The 27,636-nt window shown below is 50.1% G+C and overlaps 1 protein-coding gene across 1 annotated transcript in view; it reads right to left on the reverse strand.

The window, feature by feature from the left end:
• FSTL4 (follistatin like 4) overlaps positions 1 to 27,396 on the reverse strand; it is a 725,054-nt gene extending 697,658 nt beyond the window's left edge. The window contains exon 1 of the mRNA XM_019831942.3: positions 27,381 to 27,396. The gene's annotated coding sequence lies outside the window, so the exon portion shown is untranslated. The remainder of the gene's footprint in view (positions 1 to 27,380) is intronic.
• Between the last annotated feature and the right edge of the window lie 240 nt (positions 27,397 to 27,636).

Here is a 27,636-nt window from a genome sequence, read left to right on the forward strand (position 1 = left end):
GCCTGGGTCCCTGAATCACTGAGTCACCTACCTGACCAGGGTTACCCCTAATGGACTGGGCATGAGTAAGAAATCAACTTTAAGGCATTACTCATTTAACACACTGACATGTCAAGGATGTTCTGTCTCGGTAGGAAGTGTTTGCCCTGAGCAATCCCAGGTACCCCCAAGGGCTATGACCAATACTTTCTGGCCCCCTCTTCCAGCTCCGCAGGCTCCAGAGGCAGGTGCAGAGTGACAGTTACAAGATCAGGGATCTAATGAGGAGCAAACAGCAGCCCCTCAAAAAAGGAAATGGAGACCTGGTAGACTCAGTCCTGGCCAGAATTTTCCATGGGCAGACACACCTGGGCTCCAGGTGGAGCCTGCCAGGCCTCACACACATCTCACCACAGTGGAAGGCAGGAGGGTGTGGTGGGAGAAACACTGCCCTCAGGACCCCGACTCCCACCGTGGGCTCTGCATGCTCCCTGGTCGCAGATCCCTCACCTACAAAAAGAGAAGCACTAACACCTGCTAAAGATGCTGCCAGGTGAGCTCACTAATAGGCCAAAGGTGAGACTGCTTTGAAAAGTAAGTGAGGTACTTTGGCTTTTTCTACAAGGCCAACTTCCGCCTGGAGAACTGGACCGCACTGTGCCCCCCACCCTTGGCCGGAGTAGACTCACTGCAAGTGATGGCCATTGTGAAAATAAAATGAGTCCAAGCAGTCCTCACAGAAACCACAGCAGCCTGGGACGCTTCTGGGCTGGAAGAGAGAAGCAGGAGCTCCAGACGGCAGTGCTGGCTGTGGATCCCAGGTCCAGCCACAAAGGGAGAACAAGGGCTTGGGGGTGGGGCGGGAATGAAATCAGGTGCCGTGTGTAAAGTGCTTTGCACACCATAAGCCTTACTAAAAGTTGGAGGATATTCTTTGAGGGAAGAGGGGGAGTTCTGGGGGCTCTGGCTGAGCTGTGGAAGCCCCTGAGCCTCTGCATTCTTCCACCTGCCAAGCCCCAGGGCCGAGCACCCAGACTAAACCTGGCAGAGAGGATGGCCACCCAGCCTCTGAGTTCCCAGCTTTGAGCAGTCGTGCCCGCGCAGGGAAGCCTCCTCACCTTAGGCCACCAGCTCTGGGCTCCGCGAGGCTCCAAGCCTCCAAGGACAGTCCAGCCATGTGTAGCCAGGCAGATGGATTAGGAAGCCTGCTCTCAGGGTAGGCCAGGGGACCGCAAGGTGACACACTGTCGTGAGAGCTCCAAACAGCCTCACAGGCCGGAGCAGCCAGGAATACCAGGCATAAGCCAGCTGGAAGGTTGCAAAGCCCAGGCCTGAGCTTGGGGCAGGCACAGCACATACAGGCAGGACCCAGAGCACTTCCGCCTGCCCCTGCCGGCTGGCCATGGCCTCCAGCAATACACTAACTGGAGGGAGGTCAGGCCCACAAGAGATGCATAAGATTATCTTCAGAATGCCGTGTGGAGATGCCCTGCAGGGACCACCTGATCCCTGGCCGCCCTCTCAGTAAGCCCCAGCATGGGCTCCTCTGGGGCTCAGGAGCCCAGCCCAGAACCTCACTGCAGCTTCTCCTTTGTCCCAGGGCTCTCCTTAGGTCTGTGGACCTAAGAAGGCACCCTCCTCCCTGCCTTGAGCCTTCTGCTCCTCATACTCTCTTCCCCCACCTTAGTTCATTCAGGAAATATTTGATGGAGCCCCCGTTCAAGGGCCAGTAGATAACAGCCCCCTCATCTGAGTGAACCCTGAACCAATTGATACAGGAGATACTAAAGCGAGGGAGAGACCAAAAGGTCACCTTTATTTCTAAACAGGCTGAATTGGGGACCATGACTTGTATCTGATGGCAAGTGGCTCTCTGAAACTCCACCTCAAAATGGGTAGGCTATCCCAGCCTGTCAGGCGGGGACACAACCACAGGACTGAGAGAAGACAGGAGCACATGCTGTCTGGGGGCACAATGCCTCCCAGGACCAAGAGAATGGAGAGGAGCAGGGCATGCACACCCCCTTCCTCTCCTGAATCTGTCAGCCAGGAGCAGGGGCTGGGACAAGGGGTCAGAGGCTAGGGAGGGGGGAGGAGGGGCGGGCAACCACTGGTATGAAGAAGTGGTGTTTTCCCCCCAACAGCATGGCGACAGAAAACATTAGCTAGGGGAACAAGGTGCAGGAGAGGAGTGGTTAGGAGCACAGGTTTTTGGAGTCAGACCTGGCTCTGACTTTTCTCCCCACAACTTACTAGCTGTGTGACACTCAGTAAAGTTCTTGGCCTCTCTGAGCCTCCATTTGCTTCTCCATAAAATGGGAATAGTGACATACCTACCTCGGGGGGAGATGCGCACAACAAATGAGACCATCCAGATCAAGCACTCAGCCCAATGCCCGGCACCTGATGGTGGTGGCCATCACAGTGCCTGCAAAACCTATCCTAGCCTTTCCCTCAAAGCCTCACGATCCCCACCAGGCAGGTGTTCCACAGAACAGCAAGCCACAGGAGTGGGGCTGGGCTGCAGGGCCAGCAGAGAGGGCTCTGACAGTGGGTATGCTCTGGGGAAGCAGGGTAGGAGGAAGCATTTGGGAGGAAGTTGCATTCCAACTGGGCCTTGAAGGATGGACAGGAGCCGGAGGAGCGGGGTTGGGGCAGTGGTGCCGGAGGTGACAGGGAGAGGGGGAATGGGAGGGAATTCCAGGCTGGTGAACAGCATGTGTGAGGTGAGGGGGGTTGGGGGACGGGCAGCTGGAATGGTGTAAAAGGACCAGGAAGCACTTGGCAAATGGCAGGTATGTGTTGGGTGGGATGGAATAACCAATGGAAAAAAAGACCAAACGGCAGTTTGGGCTCAGCTTGAGAGGGTGCAGTCTAGGGTTCTGAAAACCAGGGGGACTAAGATGGGTTTGAGGCAACAAGCAGAGACATTCCATGGCATTCCAGAGGCATGCCAAGTACTCACTGAGTTAAGTACAGGGACACAGTGAACACACAGATAAAACCCCTGCTTCGTGGCGCCTACACTCTAGTGGGACAGATGACAATAAGCAAGATATGTTAGTTATACATGAAAAAAAAGGCAAAGCAGGGAAATGGAACAGGGAGTGTGTGGGAGGGGTACAATTTAAACTAGGGCATGCATGGAAGGGTTTGCTAAAAGCCTGGCATCTGAATAAGGACATAACCAAATTTGTGTGCTCGGAATGGGATGGGGGTGACACATGGAGACTGGAGGGGAAGGGAGAGAGACTGCAGCCTGGAGTCACGGTCAGGCTCACTCTGGCAGGGTGGAGTAGACCTATGCCCTCTTCTCTCTTGGTCACACACACACCCTGAGCTGAGCTGGAAGGGTTAATTCCAGCAGGGCCTAGAATTGGCCTGAGCCACGTTACTGAAATAAGAGGTGTACCTACACAGTGCTGACCCCATGATCAGTGCAGAAAACACTGATTAATGGCGTTGCTTTGCAACCATGGGTCAGAAGAGTTTCAGGGCACTATGTACCAGCTTGACGGCATCATTTATTGATAACAACAAGATTAATGATTTGCAGTTGGTCTCAATGAGCTCCCCTCCCCCCCCCCACCTCCATCAAAGCCTCTACCATTAGGCCCGTACCACAGCAAGAAATATGCCTGCGTGACCAGCAGGGCCTAAGAAGCCATGGCCAAGGCTCCATTCCAGACTTCCCAGTTCTGAAGTGTTCTGTGCACACGTTGAAGATTCTTGGCCCAAGAGATAAAGTGCATCCAGAATGACCTTTCACAAAGAGGATAATTGGAGCTCAGGCCTGGACTCTCCAGATGGTAGTGCCTGGTGCCATGAGGCAGCCTTTGGCAGTGATACATTTCCTTTTGATAATGCCATTGCTGTGTTGCACCCTTGCCCCTCAATAAACCATAGATCCCTGTGGGTCCTTTGAGTCTTTAGCAATGGAACTCGTTCTGACTGCCACATGAGTGCTCCCCCTGGTGCTCCTGCTGTTTCAAGGTGGTGCGCAGGGTTTCTTGGCCGTTCTAAATTAGATCTTAGAAGCAGGTCACCACTGCCACCGCTTTCAAATGTCTCACTCTGGGGCACCTGGGTGGTTCAGTCGATTAAGCATCTGCCTTTGGCTCAGGTCATGATCTCATGGTTTGTGGGTTCAAGCCCCACATTGGGCTCTCTGCTGTCAGCACAGAACCCATTTTGAATCCTCTGTCTCCCTCTCTCTCTGCCTCTCTCTCTCTCTCTCTCAAAAAAACAAATAAACGTTAAAAAAAATTTAAGGGGCCCCCGGGTGGCTCATCAGTTGAGTGTCCGACTTTGGCTTGGGTCATGATCTCACAGTTCGTGGGTTCAAGACCCTTGTCGGGCTCTGTGCTGACAGCTAGCTCAGAGCCTGGAATCTGTCTTCAGATTCTGTGTCTCCCTCTCTCTCTGTCCCTCCCCTGCTCACGCTGTCTATCTCTCAAAAATAAACAAAACATTTAAAAAAATTAAAAATTAAAATTTTGATGTCTCACTCTGTACTCCAAAACCAGTCCCTGCTGGTGGGAAGGGGCTCAAAATTTGGAAATGTTTCCACTTCATTTAAAAAAAAAAAAAGTTTTTCTGAATTAAACTTGCAGTCATGAAAACTTGAATGTAAAAGCAGATTTTCTAACTGGGGGCACCTGTATGGCTCAGTCTGTTGGGCATCTGACTCTTGATGTCTGCTTGGGTCACGGTTTCATGGTCATGGGACTGAGAGCTGAGTCGGGCTCCATGCTGGGTGTGGAACCCGTTTGGGATTCTCTCTCTCCCTCTCTCTCTGCCCCTTCACCACTTGTGCTATCTTTCTCTAAAATAAAATAAATAAACTTTAAAATCAGATTTTCTAACTGAATTGAAGGCTATGCAATTAAGCAAATGAATGACTAATGAAATGATTATAAAGCACTTTGCAGAAATGTTATGTAAATGCAAGCAGAGAATAACAAAATGTGATGACAGTCGCATAGCTCTGGCTTCTGATTTGGGAGAGCACAGTTCTGAGACTTCCTGCAGGGACACCGGGGCAACAGTATTCAAAAACACTTCATTGTCTTGACAGCTCTGAAGCCAGGCCCCCTTTGGGAGAAGTTAGGTATCCCAAGTGCCGGGGCAGGGGGGGGGGGGGGTGGGTCTGGGATTTGTCTGTAAGCTTAGGTGCCCATTGCGTCCCATTTGGCAGGCAATTGGGGCGGCCTCAGGCAGGGCAGCTAGATGGAATTCTGCAGTATGTCAGAAAATGGTCCCTCACAGACCCCCTTACCCAGCAAAGCAACCTGTGACCACATGGATTTATAACTTCTTTGGAGGCTCAAGAACATCTGCACTTACACCCCAGCGGAGGGGGAGCAAGGACTCTGTTGTCCATGTCCTAGTTGGTCCATATTCATTCAGATATGGCTAAGGCCCATGGGGTCACAGAGCATACAGCCTTCTGGAACTGGAACTTCCTGTGAGCAGCTGTCCAGAACAGCATAGCTGCTCACAGCTGTTCCCAGTTCCTCTAAGCAGACATGGAGAGCCCAGGAGGGACTGTCTGACCTAGAGCCAGCCGAGCACCTTGAAGGGGCCACTTCTGGGGAAAGGTGGGGGAATCGGCAGGCCTCGTGAGAAAGGCCGAGCATCAATGTCCCTGCCCACCCTGCTTGTTTCCAAGTGCAAGGTCGCATAACTTCATTTCACGTTCCCCCTGCCGCTAGGATGCCTGACATCTCCATTCTCTGAAGTGGGCTGGGACTCCACCTCCACCACAAAAGACGGTCCTCTCCTCTTCAGTGGCAGTGTCCACACACTGTGCAGCCATAGAGTCAGTGCAGAAGCAACTTGTGGGCTCCCCCATCTTATCTCCTTCTGCTCCAGAATTTTCTGTGCTTGAGGGTATCTGGGAGCAAGCAGCCATTTCATAGACTAACGATCAAGCCAAGCATCAACTGTTCTTTCTAGACTGTAGTCACAATTTGTCTATAAATAAAATGTGAATTTTAATTAAGTTTGCTCTCCAAGGGGAGAAAAGCACCCAGAGTCAAACAGCATGGATGGAACCCAATGCTTCTTCACAAAGTCTCTTGGATAACATGGAGCTCCCTTCCTTAGGAAGTGTCCACTCCGAGGGGGCCCTGGCCTTGCTCTTGGAGCCTTCGTAGATCTGAGTGGGCATGAAAATGGAGAAGGTCTTTGGCGAGGCTGAGGAAGAGATAAGGAGGGTAACAGATGCTGCAGAGGCCATGCTTGGCTGCAGGCTGCAGAGATCTTCATCCCGATTGGAACAGTAATTGCTTCATTGGGTCATCGCTTTGAAAAATAATGTGGCAGGGGGAGTAAAGGCAACTGGCTGTGAATTCCAAGCAGGGGCACTCAGAACTGCTCTTCAGAGAGAGGAGTGAGGGCCTTCTAGAGCCAGAGGCCATTTGCCTCAGCAGGAGCACACTCCAAGAAGGAGTCTCCTCTCCTGATCTGGAATCGGAAGCTACATGTAGCCCTGGGCCAGGCACCTGCTGCTGCTGGCCTGCCAAGCTTCCCTGTAGGGAAGGAGGCTAAATCCGTCCTAAGTCTGGGAACACTGGATCAAGGCTGGCTGGTACCCAGTCCCTCTCTGGCTGGGCTTTGGCTTCAACCCTCGAAGAAGAGTCCTGGACTCTTTTGGGGGGACCTCTGCCCCACACTCAGCCTCAGACCTGCTTGGTGACCTTTACTGGGAAGCTCAGCTTCTTATGCTTTGCTGGAGGTAACCCTGGTCACGCTGACTCGCCCTTGCTAGGATTCCCGGGTGTGGCTAATTAACGATGTAAAGCACTTAGAGACATAACTGCTCTGTGACTGAAACCCATAAATTACCAGGGATGCAGCCCTGGGTGTTATGAGGCTTCACTTGTGCTTGTTCTCAGTAATAAACAATTATCTTCTCAGACCCACAGCCAAATTCCACATCCAAACATCTTCCCCCACAAGGCTGGAGGAGTCATTGACCCTGGCTTCTGGGCTTTTCATAAGGTCATGGGCAACAACCAAATGCAGTGCTTGATCTTTGATTGGACACTAGTCTGAAGAATGTTTGGGGAATATGAATATAGACAAGGTATTAGATCAGGGGACTGTTAATTTTGTTAGGCAAAATAATGGCCAAGATGGTTAATCTTATGTGTCCAGTTGACTGGGCCATGGGGTGCTCAGACATTTGCTCAAATCTTATTCTGAGTGTGTCTTTGAGAGTTTTTTGGATGAGACTAACACCTGAATAGAGTAAAGCAGATTACCCTCTCTCACATGGGTGGGCCTTGTCTGATCAGTTGAAGGAATGAATAGACTAAAAAGGCTGACACACACACCCCCACCCCCACCCCCACCCCCACCCCCGCTAATAAGGGGTAATGCTTCCTGTCTGACTGGAACATTGGACTGAAACATTGGCTCCTTCTTGGTCTTGAGCCTTCTGGCTTTCAGACCGAAACTATACCATCAGCTCTCCTGAGTCTCCAGCTTGCCAACTGCAACTCTTGAGATTCTCAATCTCCATAACTGCATGATCCACTTCCTTACGATAAATCTCCTTCTGTGCATCTACATACCTTCTGTTGGTTCTGTTTCTCTGTAGAACCTTAACTAACACAATGGCATTATGGTTATATATGAGTATCTCCTCAGTTTTTGGAGGTGCAAATTGAAATCGTTATGGGTGAAATGTAGGGATATCTGTAATTTATTTTTAAACACTTCAGAAATAAAGAGAAGATGCAACTATGTCAGAATGTAAACAGTAGTTAAAGATAGGTGGTAGGCCTAAGGGTGTCTGTTATACTAGTATAACATACGCTATACTATATATGTTCATTATACTATTCCCTCTACTTTTCTGTATGTGTATTTCTATAACGTAAAGTTTCAAAATAAATAAGCAATCCATGGCGATTTCTGCAACCGGCTCGGCAAGGGCACAATTCTCCCTCATAAGCAAAAGACTGAGGAAAATGAGCAAGTCTCTAAGAAAGCCGAGCCTGGCAGGGGCCCGAACAAAATCCATCAAGCATTAGGAATAGAGGTGGTCTCTCTGGCCGGAGGGTTTTGGGGGTGCTTACGGGGACTGGGGAGCTAAGTGGGCTGTTCGTTATACTTCTTGTTGGTAGTTATATGTTTGTCTCTGTGCTCACTTCTTCAGAATCTACTCTTGCCCAAGACTATGACCTCCATGCTGGCAAAGCCCTATCTGTCCTAGGCAACACTGTGTCCACAAGGCCCTGGGCAGAACTTGGCCTGTCCCACGTGTTCAGAGAGTGAACGCATGAGTGAATGAACACTGCCGATGGGACAATGAGCAACTGTCTGCACCATGAGGCTGCCCAAGGGGAGAAGTATCCCCTACATGTGTGTCCACTCTGCCTGGAACTAAATTTTATTTCCAACCTGAACGTCCTATGTTTGCTCTTTAATTCAATATTTACTGTGTTCCACCAAGGGACCTCAAGAGGCCTGTAATTTTCCTTCTCCAACAAAGCAAACTCTTAACTTGTCTTAAATGACCTCATTTGCTTCACAGTGGTCCCATCCGGGTGCCCCACACATTCCTCCACTTCTATGCCCCCCCGGAAGCAGTGGCCTGATGTTGTACCCCTCCATGTCTTCAGAGAAAATACAGGGGATTTCCCTGGCATTGACTAAGGGGCGAGGGTGAGCAAGCATGTCTGGAGCTCCTCCAGGGGCCCCTGCTGCTGCCAGGTCTCCTCCAGGAGACATTAGACCCGACCATGAGCTGCTCATCTGCTTTCTCATCCCCTAGAAAGCAAATGTTGGAACATTGATATGTTTGGGAATCATTTTTTACTTTAATTAGAAAACTCAGATTCAAACAACATCAAACATTAACGAGACTTGCAGTGGGGCTGTTTACAAAGAAACTTATTTAATTAAAGAGTGGCTGAGCCCTCTCTGCACCACCTGGCTGTTGTCCCCAACCCCTCTGGGCTGGTCAGTGAGGAAACCACACCGCAACCACATTGAGCAGGGCCAGCCTCCAGACCATCCCCTGCCGATGGCTTTGCCACTGGGCCAGGGACTTAAAAGCCTCTTTCCACCCTGACAATGGACTTTCTTTGCTGTCCATTTATCCTCATATTGATTTTGCTATAAACCCACACGGCACTCCCCTCCCAGGCCAGATGGAGAAACCTCCATTGATTATATTGGAAGAAGGTTTGTTGTAAAAAAAAAGCGAAATGTCTAAAACATTGAAATGAAGTAAGCTTTTTGAGGGTCCATAAATCACCCAGGGTAATGCTGCAAATGAACAGGGCTTCTTAAACACCCGGAAAATACGACACCGTAAAGTAGTTCTGACAAGAAATCACAGCCCCTCTCTCTCTGTAGCTGCTGTTTGAAAAGCACCATCAATAATGGTCACTGCTGTTTGGTAAGCAAAAGAGGGAAGTTGTGTCAGCCTCCTTTAGAAAGTTCCCTCAAAGTCACTTTGTCCCAATGGCAGTGTGGTGTTTTTCACGCAGTAAATACATCCCAATTATGAGCATGTCATGTTAGCTTTTACAGTTCACTAATCACAAACTTTTTTGTATGTCATTGCCAACCAGCATCTTTTCCTAATCGGAATTTATGGTTCTGTTTGGCCGTTAGTGGAGATCAGGCGGGTCATAGCAGTGTCACTATTTCAGAGCTGGGCACAAGGTCATTTCCCCCTGACCTCCTCTAGTCTAAAGGCCCACGTTCTGCATACCCTAGGGGTGGGGTGGGGGGGGAGGCTTCTGCAGAAAACACTCCTCTGCAGTTCCCTCATGCCCATGGCCCGGACCACAAGGCTGGACACAGGTGCCCCGACCTGGTTCAGTTTGGAAGACCCACCTTCTCAAAAGCCCCAAAACACTCAGGGGACGAAAACACTCAGCAGAGCCTGAGGTCACACACGACTCTACCTGAAATTAACCCTGACTCTTCTGAGAGAAACATGGCGCTCACAAGAGCCATCCCTCCCCTGAGTCAGACCAGACAATCACCGGGATGGGTTGGCTACAAGCCCGCCTTCTCAACCCTTTGGGGCTTGGCACCACACCCTCCGGCAGACCCCCTCACCACATTAGATCAGGTGCACCGAGCCACCGAGCCCCACCACACCAGCTTTCCATCAGACGCCTTCTAGCCCTCCGGCCCCCACCTAGCTTTGCTGTGGGACCCCAAACCTGTGCCATGGGAGCTGCTACCAGTGGCTCCAGATCAGCACATTGGCATCACCTTAGTTTTGTCCCCTAGGCCACAACCCTTCTGTGTTGCCTCTCCATTTATGTGGCCCTGCGCGCATAGACCAGGGAATCAGAGATGCAGTCAGCCACTCGGCCTTCTGCACTGGGGGGGGCTGTCGGGCTGGGCCGTCAGCTACCTGATAGAGGTGGCCCCTCAGATGCCTGGACGCAGGGCCCAGAGCAGGCCGTCCCTCTATCTGGGGGTACTCTGTCAGCCATTCTGCTGGCCATGGCAAACACCACAGAGCCACAGCCACAGCACCAGCCACCAGGATCATGGGGGCAGAGCTGAGTCAAGACCTTAGAGGATCTGAGCAGTGATTTCAGGTAAAAACAATACTATAGTGGAAACATACGGAGGTCTGACACCGTTGCGATTTCCTCTATGTTAACTACCTTGATGCTTTTTCAGGCAAATTTTGTTTCCTTGGTGCCAGTGTGACCTTCCTGGGCCTGCCTTCACAAAACACCCAAACTGGGTAGCTTAAAACGACAGAAATTTCTTCTCTCACAGTCCTGGAATCCAGACGTCCAAAATCAAGTTGTTCACAGGGCCAGACTTCCTCTGAAAGCTCTAGGAGAGAATTCCTTGTCCCTTCCATCTTCTGGTGACTCTAGGCACTCCTTGGATTGCAGCTGCAGGCACTAATTTCTGGATAACCGTAGATTCTGGTAACATCTTTACATGGCCTTCTCCTCAGTGTCTGTACCTGCCTTCTCTCTCATAACAATCCAAATCATTGGATTTAGGACCTGGGTCGTCCTGGGTAGACCTGGATAGATGCTCTCCTCATAAGATCTTCAACTTAATTATATCTACAAAGATCCTTTTTTCCAAAAAGGTCGTATTCACAGGTCTGATAATATGAATATGGAAATATCTTCTGGGGGGCACTGCTCAACCCACTCAGTACCTTGGTTTATGGGTAACCGAGCTCATGCTTAGCATTCTAGTTGGTCATTTGTTACTGCCCAAAGGTCATCTCCATTTGTCACAACTATCATCACCACAGATATCACCTTCAAATAGTGATTTAAGATCTATATTACAGATCTCTCTGAGAGGCCCATTCTATAAGAAATAGGTATATTCTCTATATCCAGCTTGTGAGGAGACCAAAGGGGAAAAAAACTAGGGCTTCTTGGAAAAGCAGCTAGCTAGTTCTGAGCAAAGAGAGTACAAAGTGAACCTGGAAGCTCTTGGACCAGAAAGCAAGGGACTTATCAAAGGCTTAATGGGGTCATGTTTCAAAGACACAAGAACCGGGGTTACTGGGTTGGTGGCTCAGTCAGTTAGGTGGCTGACTCTTGATTTTGGCTCGGTCATGATCTCACAGTCATGGGAATGAAGCACTTGTCAGGCTCTACACTCAGCCTGGAGCCTACTTAAGATTCTCTCTCTCCCTGTCTCTGCCCCTCTCCCATGCATGTGCTTGCTCTCTCTCTCTCTCTCTCTCGCTCTCTCTCTCTCTCAAAATAATATATATAAACATTTTAAAAAAGACACAGAATTTGGGACAAAGTTAGCATCAAAAAGAATAATGATGGGGTGCCTGTCTGGCTCAGTCAGTAGAGCATGCAACTATTGATCTCCTGGTCAGAAGTTTGAGCCCCATGCTGGGCAGAGAGGTTACTGATGAAGAAGAAGAAGAAGAAGGAGAAGGAGAAGGAGAAGGAGAAGAAGAAGAAGAAGAAGAAGAAGAAGAAGAAGAAGAAGAGGAGAAGGAAGAAGAAGAGGAGGAGGGGGGAGAAGGAGGAAAGAGGAAGGAGAAGAAGAATGATAATTGTGGAGATTCTAGTACATTTAATGGGGGAGGCGGTGGGGGGAATCTATGAGTCCACAGTGATACTCCAAAAAAGAGGGCCAGGGAAGGAAGAAAGGAGAGAAAAAAAGAAAAATCTCTCATAAGAGAATCCCAACTAATAAATGTAGAAGAGACGACAGAACTAGAAATGTTAGGTCAGTTAAGAATCATGAAAACTGGGGCGCCTGGGTGGCGCAGTCGGTTAAGCATCCGACTTCAGCCAGGTCACGATCTCGCGGTCTGTGAGTTCGAGCCCCACGTCAGGCTCTGGGCTGATGGCTCAGAGCCTGGAGCCTGTTTCCGATTCTGTGTCTCCCTCTCTCTCTGCCCCTCCCCCGTTCATCCTCTGTCTCTCTCTGTCCCAAAAATTTTGCAGCCTCAATGCCCAGTGAGACTCTGAATTAGATCTGTGCTCTTGAGAATCCCATGCATCTAGGAGTCAAGTGTCACAAGTGTCCCAGCCCATTTCTGGACGATTTGGTAAAAGTAAATGGTGTCTGTATATAAAGGGAGAAAAGTGGAGTGGGTAAGGCAACCCATTAACAGGAGAACACAGTTCTTCCAACTTTTCTATGGGGTTAACATCTTCCAAAAAAAAAAAAGGAAGAAATGTTTTAAAAGAAAAGAAAGCACGGGATCACCTGGTTCAAACCCATTAGATATGTGGTTTACATGTTGTATGACTTTGAGCAACTTCCTTTGCATCCTTTGCCCTCTGCACGATGGAATGACCTGGTTTCAATCTCCTGACCTCTTCGAGAAGATTAGAGGCTAAGGACTATGAAGAATTCATAGGGCTGTTAATATTAGCAAGACAACCACACAGAACCAGAAAGTCAGGGGGGACCAGCCCTCCGGTTGCCCATGGCAGGACAAGTCCACGAGGGCTGGACTGACTGGAGAAGGTGCTCTGGAGGAATAGGGATGGGCACTACCAGCACTGAGGAGAGGGATCCCAGGGGAGGGATTTCCAGCAGCCGCTGCCCCTGTCTGACCAACCTGTGAACTTGGTGTGAGTGACAAGGGAGATCCATGTATTCCTCTAAAGCCAAGGCTATACTGGGAAAAAGTGAATGAACGGGGGGGTGGAATCTATCTGGAACCAGTAACTGGAGCAAGAGTAAGGCCCAGGGTAAGGGCTTCATCAGAGGTGGGGTCCAAACAGGTCTGTAACCAGAGCTGGGGCTCATCCTGGGGTCGGGTGCAGGCAGGAGCCAGTCAGTGGTTAGACCTGGGACCCAGGTATGGTCTGGAACAGTACTAAGTCACAGGCCCACAGCAGGGATGCACTTGCAGCTTTAACCTCCCTGCACAGCACTGGGTCCCAGCGGGCAGAGCTGTGACTCAGCAGCCCCTGGCTCGCTCCAGCACTTCCTACAGGGCCACAAAACTGCTTCAGGACTGACAGGTTTTCCTTACCAGGTCTAGATGCTTAGGCAACTCATTCAGGGGCTAGAAGTATTGGTTATCTCTGGTCTTCAATGCAAAGAAGTTATTCTTTGCAGCACGGTTTTCCTTAAAAAGGCACAAAGCACAAGTCCTATTCTGGACCAGGAGAGAAGGTATGGGGGGGGAGGGTGGTTGGAACTGGAGCACTTACAGCAGCTCCCCCACTGCCCACCCTGTCCTCTCCTCCCAGGGCCGCCTCACCTCATCTTGGGCTTTTCTCCTCCTCTGCCCTCTTGGGCACAGGCTCTCCTCTACCTGTGGGGCATAGAGACAGCCATCTGTCCCTCTTGAGCCTCTGAGAGGCCCAGGTGCAGACTGTGTGAGGTCTGGGTCAGGAGTGACACTAGGTACAAGAGTGGGATGTGGCTGTCCTCAGGTGCAGTTTTTTCTGCCTCTTTTAATACTATCTCAGGGCTTAAGACTGGTTCTGCCTCGTTCAGCCCTCAGGGCATGCAGAGCTCTTGAGTTTGGTAATTACTGCAATCTTCCCAGCCTCAGACGAAGGGAGCTGTTGCTACGTGAAATGGGCTCTGGATGGTGATCATTTGTGACTTGTATTAATATTTACAACAATAACATTTTTCATGGGTAGAGTTTTAGGGGGTTTTTGTCACTGCAGGAAATGAAATGCAAATTAACAACTGTAAAGATTATAACATAATGAAATAGGACATAAATGATGAAGAACTAATGAATTAAGTAGCTTCAAAGCATGGAGGGAAAATGTCCCTCAAAAGCAAACATGTGGACACAGCAAGAGATTGCCAGTATGGGGAGGGGGCTGCAAGGGCCCAGGCCTGGACTGGGCCCTCTGGGCCTTCCCAGGGGCTGGTCCCTTTCAACCCTTGCTCTGACTCAGTGGCTTTCCATGGTCCACCCACGTGCTGCAGACAAAACAGAAACAAAACAAAAGCAAAAAAACAAAAAACAAAAACAGGAGTTCTCCTTGACTCCATCTCCCCCCCAACCCTTCAGGTCAATATGTCACGACTCCAAGATTTCTACTTCTCTTGAACCCATCACTCTGCCTATTCCTGAGTTTAGGAGCTCACCGGCCTGGGAGCCTCAGCTTCTCAAGTTCACCTCTGTCACAGCCCTTGGGGCGGAAACTACTGGTATGGTCCTGTCATCTGCTTCTCTAAAAATAAATAAGTAAATAAAGCAAATAATAATAAAAATAATAAACATTATAAAGTGAATAAAAAAATAAAGAATAATGCATTTTAAAAATAATTTTTAAAAGCCAATAATGAACCACCAAACAAACAAAAAATCCTCCTCAATCATTCTCCATGACTTTCTCTTCATTCTCCCTTTGCTCAGTCCCAAATAAAGGTTGACTACTGTAATATGTCCCTGTGGAAAGAGGAGCAATGCCACATGGGACAGGGGTTCAACTTGGGGGAGGGGGGAGCCTCAAAATAGGGGGGGAGGGTGAGGTGGTTTTCCACATGAATGATATCAGAATAGGGGCACACCTCACTGCTTTGGTCAGAAGTCTTTGGTTGCAAATGACAGAAATCCAGTTCAAACTGACTTCAGCAAAACTGGGAAACTATAACTCCAGGATTTTCTATCAGATGATGTCTATCAGAACTGTTTCCTTCTTTGTCTGTGATTTTGATGCTGCGCTGGCTATTCACTCCAGTGGCTAAAACGGCTACCAACAACTCCAGTCAGATCCCCCAACTAAGCACCATGAAGTGGAAGAAAGCTTCGTATTCCTTAGGATTCCAATAAAAGCCATGAATATACTCTATTTAGACTCACGTGGGTCATGTGCCTGAACCGAGCACTGTTGCCCGAGGAATGAAAAACACAACTCTTAGCTTCCAGCAAGCACATCCTCCTGGTTTTCTCCCCCTTCTCCCCCACTGTTTTTTTTAATGTTTATTTATTTTTGACAGAGAGAGAGACAGAGCATGAGCGGGTGGAGGGGAAGAGAGAGAGGGAAACACAGAATCCGAAGCAGGCTCCAGGCCCTGAGATGTCAGCACAGAGCCTGACGCGAGGCTCGAACCCACAGACCACAGGATCACGACCTGAGATGAAGTCATACGCTCAACTGACTGAGCCACCCAGGCGCCCCCTCCCCCGCTGTTTAATACTGACCAGCTCAGGATACTCACAAGTTCTGGGCATCTTCTCTTTGGCGACAATCACCCACTTGTGGTATCTTCTAGTCTCATGACCTTCAATGCCCTCCCTGTGCTGACCTTCTCCACTGTATGTCTCCAGCCCAGGCTCACCCCTGAGCTCTGGGATCACTTGCCAGCCTCACTTGGATTTCAAATGGATGCTGAAAACCTTAATTGCCCAGATGGAAATCCTGTCTTTTTGCCGCAAGCCTGTTCTTCCTACATCCATCTACCTCTCAGGTAGTGGAAATCCATCCTTCCATTTGCTTATGCCAAAAGCATCCTCACTTCCTCTCTCTCATTCCACATCCAAATGGTCGGCAAATATTTCAAATTCTGACTCCTTCAACTACCTCTCGCTGGTCCAGGCCTCCCGCTGCCATCTCTCACCTGGACTGCACTACAGCAGCCTTCCAATATGCCTCCCTGCTTCCACCTTTGTCCCCTACTGCCCACTCTCAGCAGAGTGCTCCTGTCAAACACAGTGAGGTATCATCTCTTGTCTGCTCAGAGCCCCCCAGCACCTTCCCATCTCCCCCTGAGTAAAACCAAAATCCTCCCCCATCCCCACCTCCAAATCCTTTCTCCCTCGCCTCCACTCACTGCAGATGCCAGGCCATTCTTCAAAAGCACCCACGTGCTCCTGCCCCAGGGACATTGCACCTCCTGTGCCCTCTGTCAGTTGCTCTCCACCAGACTTCTGCAGGGCTCTTCTCTCGCTTCCTGCAAGTCTTCACTCAAATGTCCCCTTCTCTGACTGTCATCACAATTCAGTTCCCTCTTCATTACACCCCATTCCCCCTGCTCACCTTTATTTTTCTCCCAACCATCCCTACTCTTCTAACACAGTCGATGTTTCACTTACTGATTTTGTTTATTGTCTTTCTTCCTCCACAAGAATGCTTACCCCAAAGAGGCAAGGACGTTTGCCTATTTTCTTCACTGCTGTATCCCCAGCCCCTAAAGAGCAAGTGCCACATAGTAGGTGCTCAGCAGGCATTTGCTGAGGTGGCCAGGCCAGGGCTAATGCACTCTGGGAGGTGAAATTGGAGGTGGGGGGGGGGGGGGGAACCATGCAGACTGAGAATGGAGGGGAGGAGGTTCCCCGAGGCAGGCCTGCTCTGAACCAGACACAGAGTGGGCCCCCATCATCAGAGTGGACAATCCCCCATTCCCACCCTCAAGGTGCCCCTCCCCATCCTGGTGCTCCTTGGAATTCTCTGTGGCTTGCAATTCCCTGACCAAGACCCACGGGTGCAAGGCAAGGAGTTTGGAGTTTGGGGCTAGAAAACGTGGCCTGTGTGACCTGGAAGACATAGACCTCTTCCATCTGCCAGCTGCACTTTCCTGTCACCTCAGATAACTCAGACTACTGTCCCAGAATACCACAGACTCAGAGACTTAATCAGCAGACACTTCTCACAGCTCTGGAGGCTAAAAGTCTGAGATCAGTCTGCCAGCATGGTCAGGGTCTCATGGGGCTGTCTTCCTGGTTTACAGATGAATCCTTCTCACTGTGTCCTCACCTGGTAGACAGAGGAAGCTGTGTTGTCTCTTTCTCTTCTTACAAGGGCACTGATCTTATTGTGGGGGCCCCACTCTCTGGGCCTCATCTAAACCTAATTACCTCCCAAAGGCCCCACCTCCAAATACTATCACATTGCAGGGTGAGGGCTTCAATATGCGAGTTTGGGGAAACACAGACTTCCAGTCCATAACACCCCATCCCGAAAACACCAAACAGAGGTAAAGATGCTTTGAAAACGCTAATGTTCCATGCTCACAAGGATGGCAGCAATGATGCACTCACTATTGACTTGCCTCAGGCTGGGGCCTGTGCTGGCTCCCACCCAGTCCCTGACACTCTCTTGGTGTGTTTTCAGTGGCTCATCTCTAACCTTAGCAGCCTGTTTATAATCATTTGGCCCTAGGACTCCCCACTGGCCTTCCCTGGCCCCTCAGGCTGGCCCTGCTGTCCAGCCAAGCACTCCACAATGCAGCCCACAGCCCACAAGGCCCAGGTCTGGACATATGCTTGGAGACAGAGTGACGTTGTTTCAATGTTGAAGCAGATGCTACTGTGGCCCAGGGAGCCCCACTCAGGCCATAAATCCCGGCCGGATGGCATCCCCCTCTCTCAGAGGCCAGAGAAGTCTCACGCGGGGAACTGCAGAGCTGCGTGGGTGGGTGCTGGGCTGCGCAGATTGCCCCCCAGCGCCTCCTCACCCTGCAGCCTGAGCAGATGAGCCCTTACAAACACAGACTCCATTTTCATACAAATGTCTGTGGTCGTGGCAAATACACGACAGGGAGACAGAAATATGACATGAAAGCCAAGTCAATCCTGCGGAAGATGCCTCCTGGTGTTCTGGGGGCTTCAGAGAGCCGTGTTAGCCACCTGTCAGAAATGGTGTGGGAACCAGATGGAGCTCTTTGGAGAAGCATCAAACAAGTTCGAGATGAATCTGCATGGAGAGGGTAGTGCGATCCGGCCCAGGGAGCCGCAGGTTGGCGTAGGCAGTGCTATCCAGGAGAAGCAAATAATTAACTACAGACTGCTCCACTGGACTCCAGGAAGGCAGCTGCCACGAAAGGAGTGGGCTCTTTCTCTCACTGCCCAGGATCCCAGCTATGCCTGAGACACCCGCCTTCCTGGGGAGCAGGAAGATCACCAAGTCCAAGAGCCTGGGAGGACTGGCCTCATCTGAGGCTCTAACCATGAGGTTTCTGCCCTGTGCCCTCCTCCCCTTCACGAGATCGTCTGAAAATGCCAAATAATAGCATTTCTTGTGAGGAAGAAACCAAAGAATTGACAGCGTGCAAGGTATCTGCTGCAGAATGTTTATTTATTACTAGAAATGAAAGGAAAGAGGAGGGAGCCAGGGAAGTTTCTAAGGCCCAAAATCATAGGGCAACACAGTGCTCAAAGAGGTTAAATGGGCCCCTTAGGGCAGGACTTGTCAGAGATTCTCACAGATAAATGTGACACATTCTCTTATATTCTCTATGAGACAGACCAGAGTTTGCTGACCCACAAAGCTTTCGGAGGACTCAAAGTTCTTAGAACAGATTTCAGAAAATGCTGAATGAGCCAACTGTTTTCTTTTTCAATGTCAAAGTCAATAGCACTGTTTTAACACTCCTCACTGATCCAGGCTACCAGACCCAGCCTCCAGCGGAGAGATCCAGCTTCCTGTCCCAGTCCTGCCCAGGCCTGTGTCCTCATCGTTCTGTCGTTTCACTCCACACAGCCTCAGTTTCCCCATCAGTGACATGGTGATCATAACACCCTCTTTACCCACACTGCACCTATGAAGGTGCATTGAAGAAGTTAAAGGCACTCTAAGTATATGGCATTGATGATTGTTCTTATTCAGAGAAAAGGGTTTGTGTCCTCCCTGTTGCCTTCCGCATGGATTTGAGCTCACAGTTAGTATGCGTCTCTGTAAAGCAACAATCTTTTTCTAAGTTATTGGCTCGATAAATATTTCCTGATCACCTATATGTGCCAGGCATGTGCTAGGCACTGGAGACACAGCCTGCCTTCCTGGGACCTACAGTTCATAGTAGCCGGACACAATAAAAACCCTGCATATAAGCAAATGGTGGGTCAGTGCCAATAAGGTCCAAAATCTAAAGGGGATGAAGGATATTCAAACGCTGACAAATCACAAAAGAAGGAAGAGGAAGATGAGAACTTTACCCTGATCCACATCATCTGAGTTGTGGGCTGGCTTCAGAAAGGGGAAAGTTCTGCCCCCACTGTGTTATGCTTTAACGCGCACTCTGGCCTAAGCTGGGCTTGACCCAGGGTTCTTCCCCATTGGTACAAATATCCAGGGATTCCCTCCCTGGCCAGCAGTTCCCAGAGAAAGAAAAGAGTAGGAGAATCAGGTAGTTCCCCCATTCAACTATGATGATGAATTAACTATTTTAACTTTCTGGTGAAAAGAGACAAAGATGGGGAAGGGGGGCAGTAGAAAGTGATATAGAATCCTTTGTACTGATAAACAAACTTAAAATTCTTTTTCTATGATTTTTTTAAAGTTTATTTTTATTTAGGGGCACCTGGGTGGCTCAGTCAGTTGAGTGTCTGACTTCAGCTCAGGGCAGGATCTCACAGTCTATGAGTTCGAGCCCCACGTCAGGCTCTGTGCTGACAGCTCAGAGCCTGGAGCCTGCTTCGGGTTCTGTGCCACCCTCTCCTTCTGCCCCTCGCCCACTTGTGCTCTGTCTCTCTCTGTCTCTCAAAAATGAATAAAGGTAAAAAAAAATTTTTTTTAGGTTTATTTTTATTCATTTTGAGAGAGATAGAGAGAGCAGGGGGTAGGGGGGAGACAGAGAGGGAGAGGGAGAGAATCCCAAGCAGGCTCCAAGCAGTCAGCACAGAGCCCAATGCGGAGCTCGAACTCACAAACCCTGAGAGCATTACCCAAGCTGAAATCGGGAGTCAGCCACTTAATCAAATGATTCACCCAAGCGCCCCAACAAATTTAAAATTCTAATCAGAAACTTTTTAAGGTGATTTAAAGAAAATTCCTTTATACCCTCAGGTTTGAACATACAAAGTCCAATCCAGACTAATCCTTGGTCATCAGGTGTGCACCAGCAGGCCCAGTGCACCTTGGAGACTCTGAAGAGATGGGGAGACTCCCAGGAGGGAACAGTAAGATTGCCAAGAGGCTGAGTTCAGGTGCCATGCTCTAAAAACACTTCTCTCCTCTCTTATGGACACCTTTACAGCCTCCAGGAGCAGGAATGCCTCAGAGGTGTCAGCACCCCAATTCACCCTCTGTATTAGTGTCCCAGAGCTGCCATGACAAATGACTGCAAACAAGGTGGCTCAAAATAATAGGAATTTAGGGGCGCCTGGGTGGCTCAGTCAGTTAAGCATCTGGCTTTGGCTCAGGTCATGATCTCAGGGTTTCTAAGTTCAAGCCCTGACTCAGGTTCTGTTCTGACACCTCAGAGCTTGGAGCCTGCTTCAGATTCTGTGTCTCCCTCTTTCTCTGCCCTTCCCCAACTCCCTCTCTGTCTCTGTCTCTGTCTCTCTCTCTCTTTCAGAAATAAACTTAAAAAAAAAAAACACACACACAAAAACAGGTATTTGTTCTCTCACTCTTCCAGAGGCTGGACATCCAAAGTCGAGGCATTGGCAGGGCCACGCTCCCTCCAGAGTGTCTAGGGCACGATCCTTCCTTGCCTTGCCCTAGCTTCTGGCCATTGCCAGCAATCTGTGGCAGTCATTGGTTCACAGCTACATCACTCCAGCCTCTCCCTCACCACACAGACATCTTCTCCATGTGTCTTCACGTGGCCTCCTTATCCTCACGTGGTCTTTGGCTTTAGGGCCCACCCTAATCCAGTATTACTTCATCTTAACTAACTATATCTGCAGATTATTTCCAAATAACATCACATTCTGGAGTACCAGGGGTTAGGATTTAACATATCTATTGGGGATCACAATTCAACCCACAGCACTTCCCATGCACTCTGCTTTTTCTTCATCAGCTTCTTAGGCTTTGATGGGACGAAAATTCTGGAAAGATGGCCCAGGAGCTTTGCAGGATCCTGGGCTTGGGGAGAGTGCAGGGTGTGTGGTGGCCACTGAGGATGCCCGCAGTCTGGATCCCTCTCCTCTGAGCATCTATGGAGGAAGCTGTGGAGGTCTGGGGTGTCCTCTCTTCTGGGAGTGGGTCAGGAAAGATCTTAGCCTCACAAAGCTCCTCTGGCCACAGCGACCCCCTCACCCAGAGGAACATTGCCAGAGGCTTCGAGCCCAACAGTGAGTCACATGGGTCCCGCACTGGAAAGCGTGACGTTCCTGCTCCAGTAGCATTTTCAAGTTTCCTTCTCACAGCTTCAGATGTGGTAGGTGGAGGTGGACAGCAGTTTTGAGCTACATGAATGCAGAGGAAGTGTCAGGCTCAACAGTCCTGAATTGGGAGCGTTCTGAACACCCACCGGAAAGATGGGGTGTGTGAAACACGGCAGAGAAAATGCAGCAGGAGGGGCCGGATGGGTATGGGAGCCAGCCTGCCGGAGACCATATGATCTGCATTCAGATCAGAGCCCCTCTCTGCACTATGTGGGGGGCAGGGGAAGGGGTGATTTGTTTGTCTTGTTTTTATGTTCCAGCAATGCCATTTACTCACTTTGTGGCCTTGGGCAACTAATCAGCCTCTGTCTAGTGCCTCAGTTTTCTCATCTGTCAACTGGGGGCAAGAAAAGCATCTACCTTAAAAGCTTTTGGGGAAGGCTAGGGAATGCTACCAGAATGGTTTTCCATTCACCCCCAATGTCTGTCTCCTGTCCCTTCTCCCTTCAAAGTCTCCAAAGCTCTGTTCAGGTTAGGCATAGCTAGCTTCCAGTTTAGTGATGGAGAACGAAAAGGAGGTGGGGTGAAGTGGAATGAGGTGAGGTTAGGGCTGCCAGACAAGAGGGATTCCTACTTGCTACACCAGCCCCAAGAAAGGGAAACTTTTGACCACTAAAAAAAAAAAAAAAAAAAAAAACCACAACGTTGTGGGCAAGATTTCTGGAAATAGGCACATGCCTCTGCCTTTGGACCTCTAGGTCAGGAGATCCCCTTTACTCCCAAGTGGTGGTCTTTGCAGGGTGTCATTTGACAAATCACTTGATTGGCGACATACCTAAAAACTGACGTGCTGGGATATTTACTGCAGCATTAGTAATAATAGCAAAAAAAAAATCCGGAAACAACCCAAATGACCTAAAATAGGGGAAGTGGTTATGTGATTACAGATCCACAGAGTAGAATATGGTGCAGCTGTTAACTCAAAGTAAGCAAGCAAAACCCTCCCCATGGATTCCCCATCCTGTGACCTGGACATGTCCACATCTAAATGCTCATGAGGTATGGGCTCTTCTGACTTCGGCTCAGGTCATGATCTCACAGCTCGTGGGCTTGAGCCCCATGTCAGACTCTGAGTGACTCAGAGCTTGGAGCCCTGCTTCAAATTCTGTGTCTTTCTGTCTTTGTCTTTCCCCTGTTCACACTGTCTCTCTCTCTCAAATTAATAAGCATGTTTAAACATTTTTTTAAATATATATATGTGTATGAATGAATATATATATACATATATACATACATATATATATATATATATATATATATATATATATAAATGCGCATCAAGTATGACTGGAGGGAGAGGTACAAGAACAGCAGCAACAATGCTTCCCTCTGGGCAGTGGAGTTCTGGGGAGGATGGTTGTCTTTGTACTTTTCTACATTTTCCAAAGTTTCTAAAACAAATTACTTTTTTTTTCACAAGCATGCCACTCACCAACATTGATGAGAAATGCAGCATCTGTTCAGTTTAGGGAGGTCTCTTTACTTCCCTAGAGTCATGCCCTATTCTTGGGGGGTCCTGCACAGAGCAGAAGGTTCAGGAAGGATCCTAACATCTTCTGTCTTCCCTGATTACTCCAATTTGGCATTTAGAGTGGACGTCAGCCAAACCAAGCATGCAGCCATTCTCCCTGGGTTCCTGTTCTTAGGCGGCACCTAGGCCTGGGGCCCTGGTTTCTGCTGCTTGTAAAACCTTCAGGCCAAACCGCCAGCCCCTTCCCAGGTTTAGGAAAAGTTCCCTAAGCTTTTCGGTGAAAGCAAAACAGACTCATGTCCTAAGAAACCGTCCCTGCACCGTGTGTTTTTACACACACTTCAGGAAGGTATTAACGAGGACATGAGACTTTGCAGGGAAGATGCTCCAGTGTCGGAGGAGTTGGGAAAGGCCAGTGGAGGGCAGAAGAGTCTTAGCATGAGTTCCGGGAAGACACAGGGGAGTCTGTGCATCCTGCACAGGGAGGAGACAAGCAGGGAGGCATGGGGTGGGCGGTGTGGAGGCTGCTAGGGTGACAGGTGCACTGGGAGGAGCTGACTTATCAGCGTCAACGGCAGCCAAGACAACAATCCTGATCACAGGGCAGAACCATGGACACATTCAGTGTGTGACCCTGAGGCCACATCTCTCCACCCTGCCCCTGGCCCCCAAGGCCATCCTGTGAGCCTGGATCCAGAGTTGCAGGAAAGAAGGAGCAGGGGGGAGAAAGAACACTGTGTGGGGCTTCCTGCCTCCCAGCAGCCTGAACTTGCACTTACTAGGGTCAGTCACCATCGTGATGGCTGGGCTTCTAGCCTTCAGACCCTGGCCCAAGGATACCCCAACATATGTGCTCTCCATTAGGCCAGAAAAATGGGGCAGTCCTCTACTGGGAATAAGTTTGACTTGGTTCAAATACAGCAGGAACAGCCTCAAGAAGTACCCATAAGAACATAACCAGCAAGAGGAGAACTTTCATTTGTCTTCCTAGGTGACCTCCTGGGCCCTGGCAGCTTCCAGAAGCCCCTCCCAAGCTCCCACTGAGCTCCCAGAACACATGGCTGTCTGCTCAGTCTTGGCCTGCGTCCTTCGTCCCGCCCTCAAGGCAGGCCTAATCTTACATGCTGCCTGACATGTGAGTAGCAGGTGTCAGTTCCTTGCCAGTCCACTGAATTATTCAAACAAGACAATCACATCTTCCCATGGAAGCAGGAAGCCACCTACCTCATCATCTTGATGCTATAAAGCCTGCCTCTCACAAACCCTGGTTGTGTACTCTGTTCCCACATGCAACCCCCAAGTGGCCCTGTATGGTGTGCTGTGTCTTCCCTCCCCAGGCTTTGTGTCTGTATGACTGACACCTGTCCAGTGTCAGGTGCTGTGGGTTTGGCCAGCATCCTAGGGTGGGAATCCCTCTGTCACCAACAGGGTGAGTAAGAGGCAGTGAAAACTCAAGAGGGAGGCTGGGGGCCTGGATAGAGCTAAACCCAAGAGGTGAGACACCAGGCAACTGTGTGCAAGGCAGGACTGGGTCCAGGGCTCCCATGGCCAAGGCTCTGTCCCTAAGCAAGGCCCTCTGAGCCAGGCTGCCCACAGCCAGTGGGTCTGTCTGGATCACTTCCACTGTTTCTGGGCCTCTGGTAGATGGAAGACCAAAGACATGCCAAGATGGAGCTATAAAACCTCTGGCATGTTTCAAATGCTTACACTTAACAAATTACTGCTTTTAACATTAAAACCTCACTTGGAATAATTCCTGAAGTCTAAATGTGAAGAGGTGATTGTGAATGTGAGGCTTAGGCCAGAGGGCTCCCTGCCCTGGCTCCAGGCAGGGCCCTGCCTCTCCAGGAGCAGGGTTGGGGCCACATGTGCCTGACAGGGCCTGTCCCAGTGACCCCAAGGTCAGGGTGCCCCTCCCCCTCCTCCTTCTCCCCACCACCCTCCTCCTCTCCAACATTGGAGCCCCGTAAGCTGTGGAGACCTGCGGCCCTGGGTGGACCAGCTGTTCCCTGCTGGCTAAACTTCCTTGCCCCTGGGACTTGCTGGGTTGTGGCTTGCCCAGGGGTGCCAGACTTCCAGCTCTCTAGCAGAGGATCTACATCACCATGTCATCACGCTGCCAACATAATCAGCAAAGCCTGGACTCATCAGGCAAGGCTCCGTATGTGAGAACTGAGGCCCATCTTTGCATCTCCTGACACGCCCCAGAGCTTCGCACATCCCCCCTCTGAAGCCTGGATGGCCTACACTGCACAGGTGCCCCTTCCCAGGAGCTCGCCCCCAGACACACACAGCCTGCCTTGCAGGTAGAGGGCGGTCTCCCTGTCCCCTTTGGGACCACATGGATGGCAGACACAATGGCACCAACCATGAGCCGGTGGTGCATACACTGCCCTCACTGGCCAAGACTTCACCCTGGAGCACCCAGCTCTGTGTCTTCAGAACTTGCTGGCCTCAATGGGGTCCAGTGGGCCCTTTCCATTCCCTTCAGCTGGACTCATTGGGTGAGGTTGCCAGATGTTTCCAGGGAGGTGGAAAGAGGTCTCAGCTGTGGGGTATGGGTGCTTCTGGTTCTAGAGAAGTGTGAGTTTCACTAGTTATTCTTTCTTCCATTCATTGCACACTGACTGCACACCCACCACATGCCAAGCCCTGTGCTAGGAGGGAGGGGTCCCTAGGACGGATCCAGGGAGGGGCAAGCCACATACAGCCTGCCCTCACAGAGCTCCTGGTCTTGCAAAGGTAGCAAACATTCAGCCAGCAGCACACCAAGGAGTACTTCATAACTACTGCAATCTGAGGCACCAGTGCCTCTCAAGCATGCGCCAGGGGTCCTGCCCTCAGCCAGGGCAGGGGTGCAGTGGTCAGGGAAAGAATTTACGTTGGGATGTGGAGGAAGCAAGAAGAGGAGAGGGCTCTGGGCAGGGAGAGGCACACCATGTGGATCCTGGGTTTGTTGCTTGTGAGGTCCCCAAAGAAGCGCCTGTGGCCACAGTGTGGAAAGGACAGTAGTGGGGGGGGGGGGTACTTGAGAACAGGGTGGAGCCAGACCCCCCAGACCTGAGATGCAACCCACTTCCCAGGACTGAAATGCTCAGCTGGAATCCTCTGGGCAGGTCCCAGGCCTGACCCTGGAAGCTGGCTGCTCCCCAAACAGCCCCATCTGTGGCCTCTGCTATCTCATGGTCTCTGAGAAGAAGCCATTCAAGACAAAGAACCCCAGGGTGTCTCTCTGATCAGAAGAGTGATGGGGTACTAGGTAGGCCTGCTCCTGGTGGGTCCCCAGCTCACTCCTTCAGGCCAGTCCTGCTGGAAATGCTCAGGATGGGGGGGGGGGGGGCAGGGAACCTGAAGGCAGAGCTGACTGGCCACACTTCAGATCCTCTGCCCCTCCCTGCACCGCCAGCACCACTAGTCACACCCCAGATGGTACTTACTTACAGCTCTGCCACTGGGTCAGTAAGCTCCGGGGGTGCTATATTTAAGTTTTTTCAACACAGCTATTTATAAAATGCTGCCTCTCAGGCATGGACTGGAAGGGCAAGGGGAGTTGGGGGGTGCTCCTCCAAAAGTTGAGAGCCTCTAGAGGCCTGGGCTCAGGGCGCAGAGGCTGGAGGAAATGTGGATGGTCGCCAAGGGGCACATGGCCCAAGGACACACAACCGGCAACTGGAGGGGAGGAGGCTGGCCATCACTCACACTTCACTCGGCCTCAAGTCCCCTTCATCCCCTCCCATCTCCAACTATTCAAACCCCAGTATCCTTCCATGTTTGACTCAGATGCCCGCCCCACTTCTCCCAAGCTTCCTTTTTGTGCCTGCCCCTTCCTCCCCCTGATGCTATCATGGCCCTGCAGCTGGCTTTGCTCCTGGCTTAAAGAAAGGCCTCTGCTCCACAGAGACAAATGGACAGCAGTTTTAGTTTTAATTTTTCTCTCACTCCCACCTGCATTCACACTCCGTTGGCTCTCCTTTCCCGTCGCTTAGAGCCCTCTGGGGCAAATCCCTTAACTTTTGGGATGATTTCTCACTGTGAGGATGATCTCATCTTCAGGTAGTAAAAAGTCCTATCGAGTCCAATCTTAATCAGAACTTTAGACAACAGTGTGAATATACTTAACACTACCGCACTTACACTTAAAAATAGTCAAGATGGTAAAGTTCATGTTATATGTATTTCACCACAATTAAAAACAATTTTTTAAAACCTTTACTCTCACAACCAATTTTGGCCTTCTCATAACCCCAAGCTCAGGCCTGTGCCCCAGCTCAAGGACCAGCAGGCGGGGCGTGTCCTGTAACTACATTCCAGGAGGAAATGGTTATATTAGAGTTCTCCAGAGAAACAGAACCAATAGGAGATATAAATAGAGAGAGAGAAGTTTATCATAAGGAATTGGCTCACATGAGTATAGAGTCTGGCAAGTCCAAAATCTGTAGAGTCGATTTCCCAGTTCAAAGGTCATCAGGCAGGAGAATTCTTTCACTCAGGGGAAGCCAGGCTTTGTTCCAATCAGTCCTGCAAAGGATTGGATGAGGTCCATCCACGTTAGGGACTGCGATCTGCTTTACTCAGTCTGCTGATTCAAATGTTAATCTCACCTAAATGTACCTTCACAGAAACCCAAAGTAATGTTGGACCCAATATCTGGGCACCCGTG

The sequence above is a fragment of the Felis catus genome, chromosome A1, assembly GCF_018350175.1.
Source record: "Felis catus isolate Fca126 chromosome A1, F.catus_Fca126_mat1.0, whole genome shotgun sequence".
Lineage (NCBI taxonomy): Eukaryota > Metazoa > Chordata > Mammalia > Carnivora > Felidae > Felis > Felis catus.